The sequence below is a fragment of the Temnothorax longispinosus genome, chromosome 1, assembly GCF_030848805.1.
Source record: "Temnothorax longispinosus isolate EJ_2023e chromosome 1, Tlon_JGU_v1, whole genome shotgun sequence".
NCBI classification, from domain to species: domain Eukaryota; kingdom Metazoa; phylum Arthropoda; class Insecta; order Hymenoptera; family Formicidae; genus Temnothorax; species Temnothorax longispinosus.
In genome coordinates this window covers 13,366,748-13,381,738 of record NC_092358.1, presented here as the reverse complement: position 1 = coordinate 13,381,738, position 14,991 = coordinate 13,366,748, and the positions used below count along the sequence as shown (strand labels likewise).

The 14,991-nt window shown below is 38.9% G+C and overlaps 1 protein-coding gene across 2 annotated transcripts in view; it reads right to left on the bottom strand.

Moving 5' to 3' along the window:
* Positions 1–14,991, bottom strand: part of LOC139809977 (odorant receptor 13a-like) — a 602,938-nt gene that overhangs the window by 485,741 nt on the left and 102,206 nt on the right. The gene's annotated exons all lie outside the window — the stretch shown is intronic.

Here is a 14,991-nt window from a genome sequence, read left to right as displayed (position 1 = left end):
CGTCGCACGATATCGTGGTTCACCGCGTCGACTCAGCTTATCCGTTGTCCCGCACCGGACGGTACGTTTTGAGACGCATCTAAGTGCTCTCCGTTCAAAGTTAAGCGCCGTGTTCGGCCGTATTCAGTCTCGCGAGTGACGAGTGACCTGCGCTGCCTTCAGCCGTCACCCCTCGCGAGAATCGTTCTATCTCGCGAGCTGCGAATGATCTGCGTCGCGCTCGGCCGTCATCCCTTGCGAGAGACAAGTGCAACTTCGCGGGTTGCGAGTGATCTGCGCTGTCTTCAGCCGTCACTTCTCGCGACAGTTCAAAGCTCAAGTGCAATCTCGCCGATTGCGAGTGATCTGCGCTGCGCTCGGCCGTCACCCTTTGCGAGAGTTTAAGTACAATCTTGCGAGCGCGAGTGATCTGCGCCGTATCGGCCGTCCTCCATCGCGAGAGAAACTCAGATACCACGTTGTACGCGTAATCTGCCGCGGTCGGCCGTTCTACCGCGTGCGAGACATTCCGCGATCATTTCTGTAACGCCGCGTGCGCCGTGCGCCGTGATCGGCCATGTTTGTGTAAACCCGCCCTGTCACCGTGCGACACGGCCATTCGCATAACAAGTGCTATCCATGTGATGTTCACGTGAACCATGTTTGTGACACCGCAGCAAATAAAGACTTCTCACAGTACAAATAACAAGAATCAAATTGACTGAACTTGCCCGTTCCGCGATCCTACGATCCTACCGCGCACCTAAACGGAGCGCGAACCTCCCTAACCCGCACCGCATTGAAGCTAGTCTAGCTTCTGACACCGATGAGTGTCTGGTCCTTCGAGTTTGAAACACATGCGAATTCAATACCTGGATTACCTGGGAAATCAATTACTATAGAAATAGGATCCAACTCAGGTCGGCATGAAATGGCGGTACCACCACCAATAACAGTATTAGGTCTATCGCTTCTAAAAAAAAATAAAAATCCTTGAAAGAAAAATAAGATTTCTCATGGAGCCAAGTCTCCTGTAAGCACACTACATCGAATTCATTAATCATATTCGAGAATTTATGAAATTTGCCCGTAATACCCCTGCAATTTCACTGCATAATCCTCATAGTAAATAATTAAGGCTTAATGGAGTTTACTAAACAAAACGCGCAAATACTACGACAACGTATGAGCCCTTATGTGCTCCGATTTTTCACTATTATACAACCTTCGTATATCATTAAGAATAATATTGGGGGCCGGGTATAAACCAGACAGCGAAGGCAAAACGTATTCAGAAATCAGATCCGAAGAAGAAGATTCAATTTGGAGGTCCATAGCCTCCCCAGGCACAGACCCTTCACCAGAAGGGCGAATAGTAGTCTCCAGATCAGGAGGAGGAGGCGACAAATCAGATCTATTGCTAACATTGATCGAGCGTCCAGCTCTCTTATTCTTACGATGTGAGCGGAGAGAGGTTATCTTATTACCCTCCACATTATCAGTAGGAACAACTTTAATCCAAGCATAATAGGCTTGGGATCTAAAGTCGCTGATGGCTTGCTGACAAGACTCTATGTCTCTAGACCTAACTAACCTCCTCGCCTGAGAGAAAGAAGAATTCGTATAGGCCATAACTATATTAATAATCAAATGAGTTGAATAGGCAGGACAAGAAAAGTCAGACGAGATATGTTCACCCTTGCAGTTAACGCAGCAAGGAGCTGAATTACAAGATTCAGACGCAAGGTGTGACAAACCACAACTCCCACACAGAGGTTTACCCCTGCAAGCAGCCGCAGAATGACCCCACCTATAGCAGTTCAAACAGTTACAAACCTTATTAACAAAGGGAAAAACCCTACACCTGACTCTCCAAATGTAAACAAATTCCGGAAGGAGATTAGATGCAAAGGAGACTTTAATCGAAAACGAGTCCTTGATTTCGATACTTATTCTATCTCGATACTTCATCCTCTCAAGAGAGAGAATTTTAACCGGACCATCAGGCCAAGTAATACCATCCATAATTTCCTCGCAGGAAAAATGAGTATCCACATTTCTGATAACACCGGTTCTAAACAACTTGTAATTAGGGATATAAACATACAAATCCGAGGGGAGGAGATTCTTAGTTTCAACAAAGTTAGCTTCCGAGTATTCTTCAAACTCAACTTTAATTAGATTTTTGTCAAGTCTTTGCATGGTATTGAGATTAAATTTACTACATAACAGTTTACCAATTTTTATAGGGTGAGCATTGCCAATATTATCCGAACTGTTTGAAACACTCTCAATATGGACCAAAAAAGGAGCAAGAATACCATCTGAATATCTATTCCCCAACTGAGATTGAATAAAGCGAAGTCTAAGAGATAACGGATCATCAATAGCCGGAACAACTTGCAAAGACTCACTTGCTGACTGAGATCCCACACTATTATCTTTTCTAAGTCCCTTGGGGGAGTTACCATTTTTATCCTCTTTAGGAGAGGAAGAAGAACGGTTTCCTCGATTCCCACCTTTAGTCATTGTAAATATCACAAGAGATCGATCGAAAAAGAATGTACTATAATTGAAAATGTACTAATTGTAAGAGAACAAAATATAAGCAAAAGAGAAATAATAATATTAGAATAAGAGAGATGATACAGGAATGCGAAGGAAATACTCAGGTAAATATTCTCGAGTAATACATTCGGTCAAAAATGTTGTACCGCAATTCCGGCACAAGGTTCTAGGATTTCGGGTCGGAGAGCAAATGAGTCACAATGTGTAAAATAATTGAAATATATTTCCCTTATTCAATTTTACTACAGTTCCCTTTTTTCTAACTTCGGCATTTGCGTAACTGAAAAAGCTTTTGTACAATAGACGCACGTTTCCGTATCGTTGCTAGCTGACGACTGCCCGCCGCTTGTCGGAAAAGCAGGCTCTTTATCCGCTCGGTATTGCTGACTTAGTTGTCAGCGTTTTTGATACCGGGACCAAAGGTCTAACGGGCAGGTGATGTCCGGAATGACCATATTTGGTCATTCCTAAAACTTGTGCAGGTCTTCGCGTCAGCGGTCTTCGTCGCTAGGGTCATATTTCCGATAGGAGGCAACTCGGAGTTGCTAAGTGCAATACTTAATCCCTAATTCGTTGTGCGCTCACAACACGAATAACACAAGGGAATAACAGCCCGCAGCAGAAAAACAGGCAAAAACTAATAGGCAAACAGACCGAACGTAAACACGCTATTTGAAATAACGATTTCAAAGGCACGAACATACAGCATATAATTCGCAGCAAATAATATAAATATTAAACCATTCAGCTGCAAAGAGAAATTGAGAAATACAATTAAACCTTAAGTAATAAAGGATATTATGCAAGAAAAAACACATACAAATAGGATGTAAGACAATAAAATTTCATTAAAAATAAATATTCTGAAATAATAAACAGCGAACGGACATATAAAATAAATACTCTGGTGTAATGTGATATCCAGAGAAATCCAGAATAAATCTTAAATAATCAAGAATAAATTAAATAGAAAAAGGAATAAGAGTATAAGTATAAGTATGAAATCGGCGAACATATGTACAGATGAAAATAAAACTATATTATCAAAATATTGTAGTATAACGGAATAAGGATTATCTGAACTAAACGAAAGCAAAAAGAGACATAGATTTTATATAAAGGTAAGGCATATATTTAGAAAACCGAAGGTATAGTTATCTCGCTCGTTAGCTCACAGAATGTCTTCACAAGGCCATAAATTTTAGAACGTCTTCAGGCAAAGCGGATAAAACTCTCTTGCATTACAGTTTTCTCCAAATGCGTATAAAGGCTACCCCAGGACCGCATGTAGACAATCCCAGTGCGAAGCAAGATATATATCACCAATGAGATTACACTACAGATAATCGGATAGATTCCGCCCGAAGAGAATATACTAACACGTCTGGCTCAAACGGTGTCTCAAGACGGAATCCAAAAAGCAGAGAGTCAATAGAATTTGGGTGGAAGGAAAGGAGATTGTATGGAACGAGGAGGAGGGGAAACGGGAGGAGAAGTAAGGGAAGGGGAGCCGAGGGTCGAAGAAGGGGGGAAAGGAGAGGAAGGCGAAGGGGAAAGAAAGGTTATCCCTGTGTTACAGAGGGAGCGGTGAGGAGGTGGAAAGCTGAGGAGTTGAAGCACGGAAAGAGGGTCCAAACGGAAGTCTAACGGAAGAAGCGGCCAGGAGGAGGAAAAGGAGAGGCAAGGTCCGAAAGGGTGGAGGGTACCAGGATGAGAAGCGGGAGCGGAGAGGAAACCGGAGGATTTGGAGCACGGAAAGAGGGTCCCAACGGAAGTCTAACGGAAGAAACGGCCAGGAGGAGGAAAAAGAGCGGCAGAGTCTGAACGGGTAGGGGGTACCAGGATGTAAAGGGTCGCACGCGGCCAGGTCGGGTATAAGGGGATTGGTATTTGTAAGAGGTTTGGGATCGTTCCTCACAAAAACGCCTTGTAAACCCTGCGGAGATATACAATAAACTCATACATACATACATACATACATGATTATATATAATTTCATGTAGCGTTATATATAAAAAGCAAAATTTTCGTATATGATATATGATATTATATATGATTTGTCACGACTTTTTCACTCCCGGAGCGGTCCGGGGCGTGTGACGAATCAAAAAGAGGAAGAAGAGAAAGATGATAGGCCTCTCCGACGATTCTCTTGCACCTCCGACACTCAACTAACCGAATTTTTGCATTGGGCGCCAGACGTGTAAATTAGCGTCCGCGAAATCGCGAGAAACCAAAGAAAGGGACGCAATACGAAGAAATTTCGGTGTGCGAGGAATTGGCTAGCTCCACTATGGGCGGGGTTGATGAAGGGCAGCGCAATACTCAGGGGGGTGACACGTAAATTACGAACTCAAGCGGTTAATGACTGAATGATAACATTTATTGTATACTAGCTTTCAGATGAGCTAAATCAGCCAATAATAACAGAAAATAAACTTTCGAACATTACTAAGTCATGGTAATCAGGCAAATAATAATAAAAAATGAAACTGACAAATAATAGAGAATATCGGCAGAAGATACGGCCGAACGCGAAATCATCGGAGTAAACGTGAGATAATTGAGTCACTAAAGAGTGAAACCAAACATGAAATATTGCGAGGTGGAGATGCGTCACGCTCGAAGCGCGGAAACGCAACGTCTAAAGCCGTGCAGGAATTCTGTCGCCAATTTATCTTAATCTAACGCAGGTAATTAAGATCAAGCGCAACAAGAGTGCGCCGAGGCATTCGGCACGACACGGAACACTATAACTAACGCGAAATACGGGGTACCGCGAGTAATAAAGGGAACGCAATAAGGGAGTAACGCAAATAATGCCTAAACGCAAGTGATATTTAAACGCAAGTATTTTCCTAACGCGAGTAGTAGCCTAACGTAAATTATCCGACGACGCGATCAGTATCCTACCGCGATTAATAACGTGAATAGTGCCCTGACGCAAGGAACTTCCGCACGCGAATAATTTTTTAGCGCAAAAAGCCGAACACGGATAAGATTCCGACGCAAGTAATCTGAACGCAATTATTCGGGGCGAATACTCGGCAGAACGCAAATAATACTCTACAGAAGAACTCAGTCGACACGAACAACACTCTCACGCAATTAATGTGTCGACGCGAACGACATTCCAGCGCAAATGCTATCCTAACGCCGATGATTGAACGCGAGTAATATTCTGACGCGAGTAAGACGTCAACGCGAGTAACATCGCAATTAAACCGACGCGATTAACATTCTAACGTAATTCATATTGCGTGTGGAATCTAAGTTCCGACCGGGCGAATTACTACGTACCACGAAACGTGCGGTCGTGAACGCGAAGGTCGCGGGAAATGGCGTATTCGCGATATCGAAAATCTTTATTAACGCGCCTATCACAATCTCCAGGAGCTTGTAAATTTTGGTCGTGATCCCACGGCCACGAAACCATTCCGGTGCCCCTCGCTTTCGCTCTCGATCGCTAAGTACGCCTTGTCGGCAAATACGCTAATTATCGAGATTATTCCCGAGCGAGAGCGCGCCCCGGAGAGCGGTGTCGTGGCTTACATCGAGAATATTACGCGAGGCAACCTCACCGTAAGTCAGCTCTCTCCCGAGAGTCCTCGCCGTCGCACAGTGGGCGGAAAGTGCCTCTTTTTGGACAAAAATCTGCTGACAATTCAAATCTTCATCGATTTTAATGAATTTTTTTTTTTAAATACTCGGGGAATCATCCACTATAATGTGTCACTGCTACAAATGCAAAATGATGCGATCTAACCTCACAAGAATTCATCGAGTTCCCTTCAAAATTGGAGACACTTAACGTCGAAATGCCTAAACCCTTAAAACCTCAACTTTTATACCCTAAACCTTTAAACCTTAAACTTTTAACCCTTAAAAACGTAACAAAGGTTATATTTTGTTGTCGGCATTAGCATTACCCAATATGCTAATGCCACGTGGAGGTTGCTCGATCAGTCTTTGCACATCATTTAGCCCTAAAAGGGCCGATTTTAGATTTATGTTTATTTTTTTGTTTTTGAAATATTTTTTTATTTTTAGATTTATAATTTTTTTTAATTTTTAATTTTTATTTTTTTTACTTTTTTAAATTTTTTTTAGCGTGAGTGTGTGTTGTGCGTATGCGTATGTATAGGTATGTGTGTGACAGTGTATGTAAATTTATATGTAAGTAGCTGTGTATTTTAAGTTTTCTCGGTAGGTACACTGTTGGAAAATTTGTGTTAAATATAACATAAATCACATGTCCAAAACGGTCCACTCAAATTTTTGTGAGATTGTAAGATAAAATCAACACTCTTTCTGTAAATTTTTATTCCTACTTCTTTTATAGAGTAAAATCAACATTCTTTTTCTATAAATTTTAACACATTTAATAAATACGTTCAAATTGTGTTACTTTAACATATTTTTTAAGTTATTTTAATTATTTTACATTTTGAATTTGTAAAATTCAATTAACATAGCAGGCATATGTTAAATCTACACACATATGTGTTGATTATTTTACACAAAAATTTTAACAAGGACTTTTTTTTAACACACAGGACCTCTGTTTTCAACAGTATAAGCGCGTTTTCATATTCTTCTTCTGATTTAATCGTTCTTTAAAAGCAGCTCCTCAGCTTCTCTTGACAGCGCTTTCTTTATTCTGTCCTCTTTTATTCTTAGGGAACTAATGAGTGGATCGGATGAGAGTAACATTTGATGCATAATGTCTTCATTGGTAAGTTTCCGTTCACACATTCGACTGTTATCTGCTCGAGCTTTCCTAAAAATTTTATTGTTTGCCTCTTGTGGTTCCTCTGACAACCAACCAATCGGCAATTTAAGTGACTCGATAATCTTGCTCCCGTGAAGTAGAACCTTGTGAACGGATGGGGGTAGCTTGTACCATGGGTAAAGTTCAACACACAGCTCAGCAGTCCTCGAACAATAATTTTCAAATTTTCTGCAATCTACCATGTTACCACATGTAAGCACTTGTAGAATATTGTGTAGTCTTTTGATTAGAACTTCACTTAGTCCAGTAGCTGCAGCAACAGATTCAGCTTGTGCAAAGAAAGAGCGAGCAACATTCCCCGTGTTTGTTGTTCCAGCTCCCTGCTTAACAACGTCCACTGTGATTGAAAGCTTTTTCAAAGATTTTTGGATGAGTGTCTTTCTTGCCTTCTTCGAATCTTTTTCTAAAAGGGGTCCGCAAGAACAAAGGAGGAAGACTACACAATATTCTACAAGTGCTTACATGTGGTAACATGATAGATTGCAGAAAATTTGAAAATTATTGTTCGAGGACTGCTGAGCTGTGTGTTGAACTTTACCCATGGTACAAGCTACCCCCATCCGTTCACAAGGTTCTACTTCACGGGAGCAAGATTATCGATTCACTTAAATTGCCGATTGGTTGGTTGTCAGAGGAACCACAAGAGGCAAACAATAAAATTTTTAGGAAAGCTCGAGCAGATAACAGTCGAATGTGTGAACGGAAACTTACCAATGAAGACATTATGCATCAAATGTTACTCTCATCCGATCCACTCATTAGTTCTCTAAGAATAAAAGAGGACAGAATAAAGAAAGCGCTGTCAAGAGAAGCTGAGGAGCTGCTTTTAAAGAACGATTAAATCAGAAGAAGAATATGAAAACGCGCTTATACTGTTGAAAACAGAGGTCCTGTGTGTTAAAAAAAAGTCCTTGTTAAAATTTTTGTGTAAAATAATCAACACATACGTGTGTAGATTTAACATATGCCTGCTATGTTAATTGAATTTTACAAATTCAAAATGTAAAATAATTAAAATAACTTAAAAAATATGTTAAAGTAACACAATTTGAACGTATTTATTAAATGTGTTAAAATTTATAGAAAAAGAATGTTGATTTTACTCTATAAAAGAAGTAGGAATAAAAATTTACAGAAAGAATGTTGATTTTATCTTACAATCTCACAAAAATTTGAGTGGACCGTTTTGGACATGTGATTTATGTTATATTTAACACAAATTTTCCAACAGTGTACCTACCGAGAAAACTTAAAATACACAGCTACTTACATATAAATTTACATACACTGTCACACACATACCTATACATACGCATACGCACAACACACACTCACGCTAAAAAAAATTTAAAAAAGTAAAAAAAATAAAAAATAAAAATTAAAAAAAATTATAAATCTAAAAATAAAAAAATATTTCAAAAACAAAAAAATAAACATAAATCTAAAATCGGCCCTTTTAGGGCTAAATGATGTGCAAAGACTGATCGAGCAACCTCCACGTGGCATTAGCATATTGGGTAATGCTAATGCCGACAACAAAATATAACCTTTGTTACGTTTTTAAGGGTTAAAAGTTTAAGGTTTAAAGGTTTAGGGTATAAAAGTTGAGGTTTTAAGGGTTTAGGCATTTCGACGTTAAGTGTCTCCAATTTTGAAGGGAACTCGATGAATTCTTGTGAGGTTAGATCGCATCATTTTGCATTTGTAGCAGTGACACATTATAGTGGATGATTCCCCGAGTATTTTAAAAAAAAATTCATTAAAATCGATGAAGATTTGAATTGTCAGCAGATTTTTGTCCAAAAAGAGGCACTTTCCGCCCACTGTGCGTCGTCCCAAGGGTCGAAAGGAGTAGCCGCCAGGAGTTCTATGAAGCTCCGAAATACGAAAAACTCAAGTACGAAGTACAATATACCACGACTAAATTTTCTCGTTGTGTCGGCTATTGAGGACGATCCAAGAGTGCTCCCGAATTTTCGCCCGATGGCGGAATCGATAGCGTGCCCCACCCCGGGCGTACGTAGCCCCGCGACGCTATCGCACGGACCAATGAGGACTGAGCTCGCAGGCTCGCGGTCAGTCGCGGTGTATCCTTGCACAGGGCCATTAACTACGGTTTTCGCAGGGCGCTTCCAAGGGGTCCAAGCTAACGTACACGAACTGGATCCCATGATTCGCTAAAAGCTTTCCCCCGGATTTGTAGATGGCGTTAGGTAGGCTACTACCACATACATATACATCACATTGATGAGCAACGGCCCTAGTACATCAAAGTATAATTGTGACTTTGAATGTGACTTTGAACGTGATAACTTTGAATATTCGACAGGTACCTGTTTGATGTTTCATATTACAGTGTGCATGTTTATTAATTTAATTGCAACGTTAGTTCATAATTTCAGTTAGTTTTTAGTTTATAATATCTTATATAAGATGCTCATGTATTTAAACATATTATTTATTAAACACTGATTTTTTTAGGAAGTATGTCACATAAAAAGTGCGAGGTAAAAGGGTGCATCTTTAATTCGGGAAAAAAATTTCGTTTTCCAAAGTGTACAGAACGATGCACTAAGTGGATAAGTGCATCTGGTAATATCGATTTATTACAATTAAGTTCAGAAAAACTCATAGAAAGGGTTTTATGTGATGCTCACTTCGAGGATCGTTTTAAGTTGTGTAAGGGTCTTAGTAAGACAGCTATACCAACTTTAAATTTACCACGTATGTATACTTAAATTACTTATAAAACATATATTTGTATATAAAAGTTTATATTGACATACATATACCTATGAGAAATATCTTTTTATTATATTTAGATACTATTGAAGCTTCACACTGTAACGACATTGTACAGAACGATATAGATTTGCCAAATGTATCATCAGCACATCATATGAGAAAATCACCAGGTATGATTATAGAATTGATAAATAGAATGCCAAATTAAACATATGTTTAGTATTTTATATAACTCAAGATATTTTTATCGTTATAGACGATATTGATTCTTTAGAATCTGATACTATTACCAAAATTGCACAGACCAAAGTAGTGGAACAAATAGGTATACTCATTATAATATCAATTTTAATATACAGTATTTTATTATACATATTAAATAAGTGTTTTAATTATACATACTAATCAATAGTTAAGATATATTTTGAAACAAATTTATTATTAATCTTTTATTTATAACTTTCTTTTGTTTACTTTTAGATAAAGCATCTATCGAATATGCAACTACTAGTACATAGGCCAGTCATATTAGACTAATTTAGGGGGGTAACCTTCCAATTACTCTTTTCAGGTTGCAACCACCATGAATCGCTTTGATTTAAGGTGCTGTAAGTGGGAGTAATTTTGCTTCGCAATGCGCATGCGCATTAAAAAGTTATTAACAATATTATCAACAAAAAACGCGATTTTTTTTATTTTTTCTCAAATATCTCGAAAACTAAGCAAGATAGGGTAACTAACTATACGTACCTTTTTTGTAGAGCGTAAAATTATCTACAATAATGATCTGAACAACATTTATTGTCAAGTCAGTCGTTTAGCTTGCACGCGCCGTCAAAGTCCGAGACTCGGATCTCGAAAACCCTCGATTTCATCGTTTTTTTGATATTGCGTCGGTGATTTTTTTCAGTCATTTAAAATGGAATTAAAAATTCCAAAAAAATCACACATCATCTGAGAACTACAAAGAATACTTTTCAGGGTGTAACCGATTTTTTAGACCTTTTTTCTTTAGTTTGTAGCTATGTAAGCAAAAAATTTTGATTTTTTGGACTACTCTTAGTTTTTCGCTGTTTTCAGACCTTAGAATTTATTTGAGACGAATTTTATCGTATGCATCTTGTTGTGGACGAAATTTGCAACAAAAAAGGACCCTTGTATTTTTTTCGTACGACGAACGCTGATTTTTTTATTGACGCGCAAAGTTATCCAATATTGCGTACAGGTCAGATAACGCTTGTTTTACACTAAAATAATTATTTTTTATTAAAATTTACGTAATTTTTCGCATTATTATTAAACCATATTGCAAAGCTGTTTTCAACACATTCTCTCATGTTTACTTATTTATTAATAAATTGTTTATTTAAAAATTATTATAAACAATTAGAAAAACATATTATATTCGTTGTACTCGTCGTCTTATTTCAACTTAAAAAATGTTTTTAAAAAATTTATTCATGTTATTTATAACATTTATTCAAACATACAGTGCATCTTTTGACTATTTTTCGCACCATCTCTGAGCCAATGGTGCGTTTTTTGTGGTTTTCCCAGTAGGCCTAATCCACAAGCATTGAATATATGTCCTTTCTATGTGATAATTATTTTGACATTCCTTGGATACTAAAATTATCCAACACGCAGATGTTGATGAATATTAACATTTGCCTCAAGATCGTCAAAAAGTCGTACGTTTTTCAGTAAATTCGGGGGGGGGGGGGGGGGTTTTAAGGAAAATGGAAAATGCTATTTTTCCATCGTAAAAAAATATGCCATTTTTCCCTTGTTGGAAAATTGCGCTCATGGTGTCACAGCCAGTAAAAGCATGAGCGAAAGGAATTTTCTCTTTCCTTGCTGCGTTTCCTTCTGATGAACACACGATATATAGCGTTTTTTCCTCGCCCATGTTTGAAAAAATGTATATTTAAATCCGAAAAGTTGAAAATCATCTAAATGAAAGACTGTCAATGTTGCCTGTCAATGTATAACGTTTCGAGTGAACAGTCCACGTTTCTGAGCATTGCATTGTATTAATCGTGAGCAGTTTGTATATTTGTGAATTTAAAAAGTTGTATTAATTGCGAAGAAAGTTAACTTATGAAGACAAACATGTCTAACGAGTGTTTTATTTGCAATGAGAGCCTGTTAAAAGAAACTGTAGTTACAGCAAAACGTCGAGCAATCAACACCTTTATAACGAATAGTAAGAGGCGTAAAGACAATAAGTGGTTGGTTTTGCAGAATTTAGACGAAATCCGCATTCATGACAAGTGTCGGAAATCATACAGTTCGGAATTGAGAACTCTTCGTATCGAGAAAAATCCGACGCGATATTCTCAAGCTGGACCATCTCGACGATCGAGCAGTCCTAAAAAATTTAATTTTGAATCGAACTGTTTCTTTTGCGACAAACAATGTAGAGACTATAGATGTAAAGACGATAGAACGAGACGACTTGTTTCGGCCGACAGCATTCAGCTGAGAATTCAAGAGACCGCACGAAAACGAAATGACCAATGGGCCCATGATGTACTCAGTAGAATTGAAGGAGTACATTCATTAAAAGAAGTTGGTGGTCGGTACCATACTAACTGTAATATACGCTTCTCGCACATTCCTACGGGGAATTCTGCACGAAAGCCACCAATAACTGACTTAGAGACTGCTTTTGAAAACGTTTGCCATTACATCGAAGAAAATGATGAATATCAATTCACATTGACCGAATTACTGGATGAAATGAAGGAGTACAAGCCTAAACCAGAGACATTGAAATCGAAATTACTGAAAAGATATGGAGAAAAGATAATGATTCATGAGAAAAATGGCAGACCGACACTTATATGCTTTCGTGGTAATGACTATGATGCTTTAATCGATTCTTGGTACACCAACAAGGAGAAAACTGAACAAGGAGAGCGCTTACGAATTGTTAGGGCAGCAGCTGCAATTGTCAGAGACGACATAAGGAAACAATTCTATGATACAAGATCATATCCATCTCCTCACCAATTTCTTGACAACGCAGTGGACGATGTTCCGGAATCTTTGCAATTATTTTTAAGTGAAGTTATGCTGAAAGGAAAAAGAGGCAACGAGGAAAGCTTGGAAAGGAAAAAGGACAGCATAGCACATGCTATCATTTCTGTGACAAGGCCCAGGTCGTTTCTGTCATCGATTCAAATTGGCGTTGGTGTTTTCTTGCATCGTAAATTTGGCTCAAAATTATTGATCGATACTCTTTCCAATTTAGGACTGTGTGCATCATATAACAATGTAACGCTCTTTGAAGCCTCTGCAGTTGTAAATTCTGAAGTACTGATTAAAGAGCATGCATTTAGTCAATATGTTTTTGACAACGCTGACCACAATGTTTGTACATTAGATGGCCTCAATACATTCCACAGCATGGGTGGCATTTGTTGTGTTACTCCAAAGGATAGCTTAGAAATACAAGGACGGATTGAAAAATTGAAAGCCATGCCATCTGCTGCAATTTTGGCATCGCAAGCAAAAATTAAGATTAAACATTATGGAAATAATAGTGGATCTGGATTGAAAAATCTTATCTTTAAAGAACTGGAACAAGATGGTTTACAAGAACCTGAGCACCTTCCTCTTACGTATGCGCTCCACGTAATTGCAAAATCTTTTGGAGTAGATAATCTCCCTAGTTGGAAAGGCTATATCGAGGCTATTGCGACAAACATAGAGTACGATGTCTCTCGTGTTTTGTGTTTGCCGTTTGTCAATCTTCCTCCATCAAGCAAGGATGCCATTAATACAGTGCTGTTTTATGCAGCTTCAGAATGTCAAAAAAGAAGGCAAAAAACTTGCTTTGTCACTTTTGATCAGCCACTCTACATTAAAGCCAGAGAAATCATCGCTGAGAGAGATGAAAAATTAGCAAATGTTGTCGTTAGATTGGGAGGATTTCATTTGCTTATGTCTTACCTTGGAGGACTGGGAACCATAATGGAAGCCAGCGGACTGAGCGAATTATGGTCCACGGTGTATGCATCCGTTTCTGTTGAAAAAATGCTCTCAGGACACGCTTTCGCGCGTGCCCTGAGAGCTCATTTGCTAACATACCAAGCATTAGGCACTATGATTGTCCGAGGTATGACAAACATCGATGAAAGCGTTCGTGAATATGTCATCGAATTCTTCAGTAACTGTGACGCTGAGCCACCAACGGCAGAAACTATAAAAAATGATACACGTTTATTTGACTTAGCAATCCGATTGAAGGATGAAATGGATGTAGTGAGGAAAGAGGACGCACAGCGCAACTTTGGATGCAGTATATGGACTGCATAAATGTCATCAAGTTATACATTGAGGCGGAGCGTTTAGGAAACTGGCATTTGCACTTGCGGTGTATTCGTGAAATGCTGCCTATTTTCCACGCATCAGGTCATTTGGCATACGCTAAATCCGCCCAGTTATACCTCCAGGACATGTCAAATCTCGAACAAGTCATGACAGTAAACGAATACCAAAAATTCACGGAAAGTAGTTATTTTACTATCCGAAGATCCGACAAAATGACTTCGGGAAATTGGACGGATATGACTATAGAGCAGACGATTATGCGCCTTTTGAAGTCTGAAGGAGGAGTTACACATGGACGTGGAATATCCGACAGCGTTCTAGCCAGATGGATCCTTGCTATGCCGACAGCCTATGAGGTTATTGACCAAATAGAGACGTTTTCCGGAGTGAGATCGACCACAGGTGAACAACACGTCGATTTGCGATCGAGTCGCATCAAAAGAGACGTGGAAGATTGCTCGCGCCTGATAGAATGGCTGGAACTACATGATCCATTCCCCATATGCGATGAACTGAGATCGATATCCACTGGTTTGGTTGGAGGGCCCAAAATTAATTGCGACAAAGCA